The 8,434-nt window shown below is 37.6% G+C and overlaps 1 pseudogene; it reads left to right on the top strand.

Annotated features, from left to right (window-relative positions):
* The first annotated feature begins 2,470 nt into the window (after positions 1-2,470).
* LOC119543819 lies at positions 2,471-3,003 on the top strand (annotated as a pseudogene).
* The last annotated feature ends 5,431 nt before the right edge of the window (positions 3,004-8,434 follow it).

Raw genomic sequence — 8,434 nt, forward strand, 5'->3', positions numbered from 1 at the left:
TAAACTCGCACTACAGTTGTTGTTTTCAAGGTAGCAGCCAAGGCTTTGCTCTGAAATCTGATTTAACTTGGCTTGATCATAGACAACTCTGGCGAGTTAGAGTCTCAAACAAGAAGAGATGTCTTATCTTGATTAAGCTGATAATCTGTCCTACTTCAACAGGTAAAGCTAATTTCCTTGCAAAGCACCATGCTCATTAGCTCATAATTAGAGTAATAAATCTGGAATCATCAAACAGATCAGTGAAAAACATCATAGTGTTATAAATGTGAGAGTGAGATTATCCTATCCTCTAGGAACTGGCAGACAGTTTGCAGAAATCTATTCAAATTCTGAATGTGATTTTACATGTGATTATCATAAATTTAACCTACTAAGAAGAAGAGGAAACAAAAGCTGGGGGTCATGGGGCAATTTGTTTAGCAGTCCATGTGAAAACCAAAACTTTTAAATGCATTTATTAATATGAAGAATATCTATAATTCTAAAATAAATAATGGTTATGAGTTATTTTTAAGTGAGTCTTTTATGTAAATTTTCATACACGAGCATTTTTGCAGATAAGCACTTTCTATACTGCTAGTGGTGGCTGGTGGCCTGGAGATACTGAGCAATTAATCAGAATTCACATGGTGAGTCAAAATAATCATGTCAAAAAGAAGTCCAGAAGAAGACTCTGAAAAGCACAAAACTTACACCCCACCCTTAGTACAGAACTCTAGATTCAAGAGAAAATTGCAAGTGCAGAAGACAGCAAATAATTCTGCTTTCTTTTTCTTTAACATAAAAATCTTAATTCTACACAGTTTACTTACATCACTTACAATGCACCTTTCATTTTGCTTGCAGATTGTTCGCAGATTTGCAGATTGTTTACAAATATGTCTCCTCTCTCAAAATTCATGTCAACTGATACCCGTCTAAATCATGCCCGTACATGCTATGTACTTTCTCTGTTTATTTCTGAGCTCCACCTAACTTGTTCATTTTTTCACATCACTCAAGATTTAGAAAAAGTTGATTCATGTAGGGATGATACCATGTAGATTGACTAAAACTAACTTCCAGATTAGGGTAGATGTGTCTTCTACCTAAGAAGAACCCGGAATTGCTCTTTGACTCCATATGTTTGCCCTAAATATGTACGACGCTTAAGCTAACAGAACTGAATTTCTTTGTGGTGTGCTTCTTCCTGCTCAAAAAGTGGTATGTTGAGACTCCAAATCTTTCCCATTTCATCAGAGGAGACAGGATGGACTCTCTAGTGATCTGTTTATTCCAATCTAATTGCTACCACTGAGAAAGAAACTCCTTCAATTCTTCACTTGGATTTCTTTTCTAAAATGCAGACTTTAGCTAAGATAAAAATATTAGAAATTTAGAAGTGTAATTGTAGAAATCACTCCACTCCTTCATGTTACACGTAATAGAAAAAGACTCCCAAGAGGAGTTAAATGACTTGCTTAAGATCACAAAACTGGTAAGAGACGAAGCCTACACTCGTGTGGTATTTTTCCATCTATGAGCCATCTTTATGCCTTAATGCTGAAGGGCCTGTAGGAAAGTAAAGAATAAATATACAATCATGTATTCTAAAACCAACATAAAAGAAGATCTCTTTTTGAAAAGAAAAGACAACAACATAAAAGGCAAATTAAGCAAATGTACATCTATTTATCTGTATTTTTATCCTTAGAAGGCACGCTTCTGGAGAAAAGGCCACAGGGGAATCTTACTGCATGCTAACAGGTGAACAGGAAGATACTCACCATATAACATTAAGCTAAAAGACCAAATGTACATGGTGGGCTTCAATGTATTTGTACTTCAGATTTAACTCTTTAAAGTTCTTTAGTAGTCTGGCTGCAATTCAAAATATTTAGCACAATAGATGTAGTTATGGGAACTAAAGCAATCCAGTGAATAAATAAATCAATTTAAATACTACTTCTTTCTCCCTTCAACTTTCTTTAATGTATCAGCAACAAAAAGAGCTGCTATACTACCCATTTCCTATACGGAGTATTTAGTACTACTTCACATTTTTACCAATAAGTTCATACTTTGCTTCTTGACTTTTTGGCTAAGTCATAAAGTGCTATCAAATGTAATAAATATATTCACCCATTGCCTAGGAATCTCCCAGACAAACTCTATTTAACAAACATCAGTTTTTCAAACTAGCAGAAGTATCCTGCCATTTTCTAAAAAGTATCTAAAAGTGGCATTTCATCTGGCAAACCCATAGGCACCACTGGTTGTAAAAGGACTTCAGTTTGGATTTTTTATATTTAACCAAACTGGACTGTGTGACAAAAATGAAATGGTTTCCAGAGCTTCTACAATATAAGAAAGAGGAACTACCTTTCAAAAACGGAGGCTAAATCATACTCATTAGAGAAACAAAAGTATAAAGGTGATAGAAATGGTATAGAATTTTTTTAGGTTGCTGGGAAAAGGAAGAAAAAAGATGAAGAGAAAATATAGAAGAATATCAACATATTCTGGGCAGTCTGAATCATGGTGCGACGAAGGAGTAGGTGGTGGGCTCTTGCTGGGTGTTTGGCCCTTTCTCTGCCTTGCTTATTTGAGCTTCAGCAGAACTCAAAATGGCTGGCGGGGGGCTGGGAAGGACTCTGGAAAGAGCAAGACAAAGGCAGTTTCCTGCTCGCAGAGATCCGGCTTGCAGTTCCTGGTGGGTCCTGAATATTCATGGACACCTGAAATCTAGGACGACCAGCCATGGGTGTGTAGGTGCGTCTGTTGCTGTGTACAATGCAGCCATCCTGGAGTAAGTACCTCATTGCAGAGGTACCTTAACTGGCAGGAAATGTATCAAAAGATTCGAAGGTTAAGAGTGTTGCCCCTCATTACTTGCAACTTGCTATTCGTGGAGATGAAGGATTGGATTCTCTGATCAAGGCTACGATTGCTGGTGGTGGTGTCATTCCATGCAGCCACAAACCTGTGACTGGGAAGAAAGGACAACGGAAGACTGCCTAAAGGCTGCCTGGGTTCCTTATTAACTCAGGATTCCATATAATCTAACAGCTGCCCAGTGCTGGTGATTCCAGTGGACTTTATCTCTGTTAACAACACAACTTTGCTTTTTCTAATTCTATTTGAGCAAGTTGGAAGTTTAATTAGCTTTCCAACCAACCAGACTTCTGCATTTGAGTCTTAAACATATTCAAGTGTTACTGAGCTTCAAAGAAGCTACTGATTCTGAAGTAGTGGGTTTTGATTGAGTTGACTGTTTTTAAAACACTGTTTGGATTTTAATTGTGATGCAGAAGTTAAAGTAACGAACATTTGGTTTTATACAGACATGATTTCCACTCCGGTGGATAAGCTCAATAAAGATCATATCTTAACCTTAAAAAAAGATATTCTGATGCTTCTAACTTGAGGACTTCATCAACATTCAATTTTACTACATTTCAGGAAAAATAATCCTACCTCTTGGTCCATCCTTCCTACATCCCAATAGCACTTACCTAAATTCCCAGGTCACCACTCCAACCACACTTCTCTCTCACCCCTATGTATTGTGAGCACCACTGCTTGGACAAATGAGGTGCTGAGTTCTGAAAATTGAGCCCTCCCATCCCCAAATACCTAACTCCATTTCAAGTTTTCTTTCCTATAGATTGTTTTCTATAAGATATAGAAATGATTTTTACCGGTTATAGCTATAAATATACAATAAATATGATTTATTTTATGTAATGAAAGGGAAGAGTGAATTTTTATTCTAAAATCAGATGTTTCATATTTATTGTGGGAAACTTGGAGAATGAAGTGAAGAATAATCTGTAGGCTTCTTATAGAGTCAATCACTGGTTACTTTGGTTGCCTCTTCAATTGCTATTTTATGACAGAAAATACTAATGCACAGAATCTATTTAGTTTAATAAAGAAACATAATTAAGTACATAAAATTTATCTTTAGACTCCCAATCTCAATTCTGTGCTCTTTTCTCCAATGAGGACCTCAACTAGAAAATTCTCTGCCCACTCCACTCTCATTTACTCTTTTCTATGATGTCCAATCAGTGTGCTATTCTTTTTCAGGGGGGTTTACATTTAAACCTTTGCATCCAATTCTGGAATATAAAGAAAACTTTGTCTCTAACACATTTCTGTTGTGGTGCCATGTTTACTTACGGGACAGGCTCTTAACTAACTACCTTTATTAAGTTTAAGATGGACAAAGTAGCGATGGTCAATCTCTGGCCTCTACCCCATCCCCCATTTTCCTCTGCACTGGAGGCAGTGTTAGAGGCTGCCCCAAGGGCACTGATGATCACCTATTTCGAAGAGGTACAGACTATAATGGAACTTGGACCTTGCTTGAAACGCTACTAGTCAAAAGTCTGAGACATGAGCTCACCATGTCTGCTTCTAGACTAGGCCTCACCTCTCTTCTCTCCGTGTCAGATGCCTGGCTTCCCATAGGTACTGGTGCAACCAGAGAAGATCTGGAATGTACACGCATCCTACAAGGCTGGTGACCCATGAGCTAGTGCAAGGGAGAGAAAATGCCTCTTTCATTTAGACCAATCAGGAAAAAGAAATATAAAATTGCTTATGGGTCACTTAAAAAAAAAAATTCAACATGAGAAAAGCTTCATTGGGTCTTTTGGGGAGTAGGTATATTCTTTTGAACTAGATTAGCCATTTAATGTCAATGAAAAAATTGAAAGTTCCCCTTAGTTGCTAACAGTACATCCTGAGATTAGGACCTCTATCTCACAGAAAGTTGAGAAGACTGCAAATCTAAGTCAGGGTTATTCATCATTGACCTTAAATCTTATTCTCTTTAAGTCATTTAAAACGCAGAACAATTTGTATCTGTTTCTATGAAGGGAGCACTCCTTTGGGAGGGAGGATATAGAGCTTCAAACTTGAGTCACATAAGAAGAATAGGAACTGAGGATGTGACTCCATCACTTAATGTTTAAAATGAGGGCACATGTCAAGGTGCATGTGTGAGCGATGAGGAACACGTCATCACAAAATCAGGTAATTCTGGGGCTGGATGGAAACCTTAGTGATTATTTAATTCAACCTCCCAGATTTCACAGATAAGGGATCATATCAATTACATAACTTCACAAGGCATTTAGTGGCAAAGGCTTGTGAGTCAGACTATGTCAGGTTAATAATGGGTCCAGCATTTACCAGTTGTGAGGCATAAAGAATGCTACCTTACCTCTCAGTGTCACAGTTTCCTCATCTACAAAACTAGGTTGATAATAGTTCTACCTCATAAGGTTGTTGTAAGGAATAAAAGAACCCACACATACATAGAAACCACTCAATTTAGAACACAGCACTCAATAAATGATAAACTTCTTTCCACAATTCTTCCTTGACTGGAGGCATTTTAATTTTTCCTCATGACTTTTAGAGTAATTCAAAGATTATACAGACATTTCCATTTATACAACATTCCTGGAAGAAATAACAACCCTATACATTTTAGAATTAAAATGGAAAAACTATAGTACATTTCCGTTCAACTGAAATTTAAGTGGGCCTGTAGCATGAACTTAGGCCAGACTTGAAAACATTTAGTAACTCAACATGTTGGACAAGAATTTCAGGTCTAGCTAAGCCTTGAGAAATGGGAAAAAAGGAAGTGGAATAGCCACCTGTATTCAAAGATAACACCATCCCACCCTACTCATAACCCTGACAGCTCTGCATGTTGAAGGGAAGGGGTAGGGACATAAAAGGTGAGGATAAAAACAAAAGACTTTCTTGCAACTCAGCCTTTCTTATAATTTCTCATACCAGGAATGCCACCTTTTCTCTTTCTAGCTTTCTGCCTCTCCATCAAGGCCAATCTCCTCATGAAAAGTTCCCAAGGTACCCAGCCCACAGCAACCTCATGGTTCCATAAACTTCTGGCACCTGTTGTCTTTACTGTAGATTTGAATATTAATCCCAAGCCAGTCTCTGTCAACCCCTCTGCTGCTTCAATGTTTTGATATTACTTTACCTGTGTGTATATTTTGTTTCTCAACTAGATTGTAAATAACTTGATGTTTCTGGAAAGCACCCTTTAAAAAAAAATTAATTGGCAGACCAAAAGAAGAAAAGAAAATGGTAATGCAGGAAAATATAGTAAACACTGTAACTCAGAAGAATTTGCCAGAACACCTCAAATACCAGCTTTGCTCCACCAGCCCCACCTAAGAACTAAGCAGGACAGAAATGGCCAGAAGCAAAGCCATAACAAAGTTTGGTAAATATTTAGCTTGTCTTAGACTATTGCAATAGATTTCTAACTTACCTCTTTGCTTCCAGTCTCTCCTGTCCAATCTATTCTCCACACAAATGCTTATATAATCTTTACATATGTTATGCACTCAATAGTCAGTTATTTAACTGAATTTATTAAGCATGTATTTTGTACAAGGGAAAAATACCTTGGTGATTCAAATAATTGTATCAATGTTATGCTCAGAGTGAAAAGGCACAGCTCTGGCAATTTAAAGAGTAAGAATTCCAGGTTAGGAAGGTTTCAGTACAATATAGGTAGACTGTTCCTAAATTCATAACTGATGACTGCAAACTGGAGCATGCACTTTGTTCATTGCTCTATCAGCAACCACAGAAAAATAAAAATTCTTTCTTCAACCCTATATACAAATAATTTGACCATTCGTATTACTGGAATAATCCTGATGTTAGAAATTGTAACTCAGGAAATATTATAGAATGCACAGATTCATTCATTCAATCATCAACAAGCAGATATTCAATCAACAGTCCACACATTAATGTTGATAAAAAATGCAATACAATTCAAATTAGGAAATATGGGAAGAATTTAATGACGCCTTTAAGAGTTGGGTAGAAGGAAACTGCAGCCACTGCGGTGAGCAGGGTAAGAGCAGAGCTCTATGCCAACCCTTAGGTCTGAAGGAACAATGAGCAAGGGGTGATTACTGAAACCTGCAGACAGAAAGGGTGCTGTTGCAGAGGCCTCCCAACAGAAGCTGAAACCTTTGGAAACCCAGGGGAATGGAGCCTGGAAAATGCACAACCCGGCCCTCTCCTCACTTGCTCCCATGCCTGCCTGGAAGTCGGAGAGTGAGGAAAAGCCGATGGAGACCAGGCTTCAACCGCTCAGGTCACAGAGCAAAGAGTGCAGCATAGATCCACAGAGGCAAAGAGAATTTATTCAGCCCTCTTTAAAAACTTTATCCTAAATATCTGTGCAGTCAACATGGGTTGGTTAAACAGCACAAACCTGTAATGAGTGAGTTAGAGAGCATTTTTCAACCAGCACAATCATATTCTAATGAGATTCCTAAGGCAAGGTGTCAGAGAAGCTGTCAACATTGATGCTGTTTACAGATAATGGAAAATGAACAGAGCAGGAAGGGAAAAACTCGATTCAAACTTGGTTTGGCTGTGTAAAACTTCTACTAATTGCAGCCATATATAATAATTGCTTACCATTTATGCCTGATTACTGTGTGGCACAATAATATGTATCATTAAACATGTGTCAAATTAACTTTACAATACTGGCTTTGCAATGTTAACTTTTCCTTATTAACTCAGTTCAAGTTTGGACAGTTTTGTGGGTTTGACTCATGTGGCATGTGCTCCACCTTCTAACTCAAAGAAAAATTTGCTTCAGTGATGTTCTGTCTGATCATGTGTTCTCCAGAGACCCAAGAAATGAAGAAAAAAAAATTGTGGTAGTTTCTCCAGAGGTAATATATGACAATTTAGTAGTGCTCAGAGCCAAACCAAAAGGCCAGTATTGGGTTCTCACCCAAGTCCAGCCATGGTATAAAGCAGGGAAAAACTCATGCCAGACCCCTGACAGCTCTTAAGTCATAGGACTCAGTACGCAGGGAACTGCCACCGGGAGGATCTGCTGGGTGGGGGGTGTGCTATCCTTAGCAAATGTATCCTGATCCCTACAACTACATTCCATTTTTGCATCTTAACCAATTCTTGATTATAGCACAAAACTAGAGAAAAAGCTGATTTACCCTTAAATCACCAATGATTAAGAATATCATGATATGTTCATACCATATATTTGAATTTCCAGTAATGATTCAAAGATCTTACTACTGAGTTCATGCATCATTCTGAGAATTTATCATAAAATTTTTCTTCTGCCTTGATAAATGGAGAAGAGATATAGTCCATGGATTCTAGATCCTTGAAAGCACCAAACAGAGAATGTCTGAAGTATACTATCCGTTGTTCTAAAAAGGCTCAGTTTTCTTATATCAAAAAGCAACAATTCAGCAGTGGGCCTAATACATAATTAAAGTGGGTTCAAGGTACTATGTGGTATGCATTTAAAGGATTAATTTACTTTAAAGAGATATTTCCTTTGATTCCAAAGAATAGTTGAGTTACTTTGTCTCACTTCCGGATAGATCTATATCAGAAA

Source organism: Choloepus didactylus, chromosome 9 (genome assembly GCF_015220235.1).
Source record: "Choloepus didactylus isolate mChoDid1 chromosome 9, mChoDid1.pri, whole genome shotgun sequence".
Lineage (NCBI taxonomy): Eukaryota > Metazoa > Chordata > Mammalia > Pilosa > Megalonychidae > Choloepus > Choloepus didactylus.